Here is a 943-nt window from a genome sequence, read left to right as displayed (position 1 = left end):
ACTGCAGCCTGGGCATGTGCCATGGCCACCTGGTTCATAGGTCAATGCTCAACCACTGAGCAACACTGGCCAGACAGAGCTCCTTTTTTACTATACATTTTTTTCATGTTTTATCTTCTATATTTAATATATGTAACTTTGTGGGGGTTTTTTTGTTGTTGTTGTTTCCAGTGTAAAATTTTTATATTTAGAATTAGGCAGCTGGACTCAGTTTGGATGATCCCAATTTTGTTGGCAACATCCAAAGCATCATAGTCAGGAGTGAAGCGAACATATGCCTTCTTCTCGCCATCAGGCCTGATCAGGGTGTTGACCTTGGCCACATCAATGTCATAGAGCTTCTTCACAGCCTGTTTGATCTGGTGCTGTTGGCCTTGACATCCACAATGAACACCAGTGTACTATTGTCTTCTATCTTCTTCGTGGCTGACTCGGTAGTCAGGGGGAATTTGATGATGGCATAGTGGTCAAGCTTGTTTCTCCTGGGTGCGCTCTTCCGAGGATATGTATGCTGCCTCTGGAGCCTTAGTGTCTTTGGCTGTCGGAAGGTGGGTGACGTGTGGATCTTCTTTTTTGTGTGGCTGTGGACACCTTTCAACACTGCTTTCTTTGCCTTCAAAGACTTTGCTTTGGCATTGGCTTTGGCTTTGGCTTTGGGAGGGGCAGGGGCTTCCTTTTTAGCTTTCAGTGCCATTTCGTAAAAAGCTGTAGCTTTGTTTTTTTAGAAAAATTATTAACCCTCTTCTAAATTCCTCACAAACCCAGAACATCTATTTTTAGGCAAAATTGGTTGCAGGCTAAAGACTTCTGCCGGAAGCCGGTCCATCCTTGCTGCTTGACACAGTCGCTGCAGGGAAGAAACATCTGCACAGCATATGTTTCAAGGGACCTGCCTTTTTCTACATACTGTTCTTAATATGTTTGCTCACCTTCTTGGCGCTAT

The 943-nt window shown here is 44.2% G+C and overlaps 1 pseudogene; it reads right to left on the bottom strand.

Moving 5' to 3' along the window:
• LOC102427488 overlaps positions 1–694 on the bottom strand; it is a 7,627-nt pseudogene extending 6,933 nt beyond the window's left edge.
• Positions 695–943: the final 249 nt, after the last annotated feature.

This window comes from Myotis lucifugus, unplaced genomic scaffold, assembly GCF_000147115.1.
Source record: "Myotis lucifugus unplaced genomic scaffold, Myoluc2.0 scaffold_7, whole genome shotgun sequence".
NCBI lineage: Eukaryota > Metazoa > Chordata > Mammalia > Chiroptera > Vespertilionidae > Myotis > Myotis lucifugus.
Note: the sequence above shows the minus strand (reverse complement) of the source record. Positions and strands in the feature narration are given on the sequence as shown.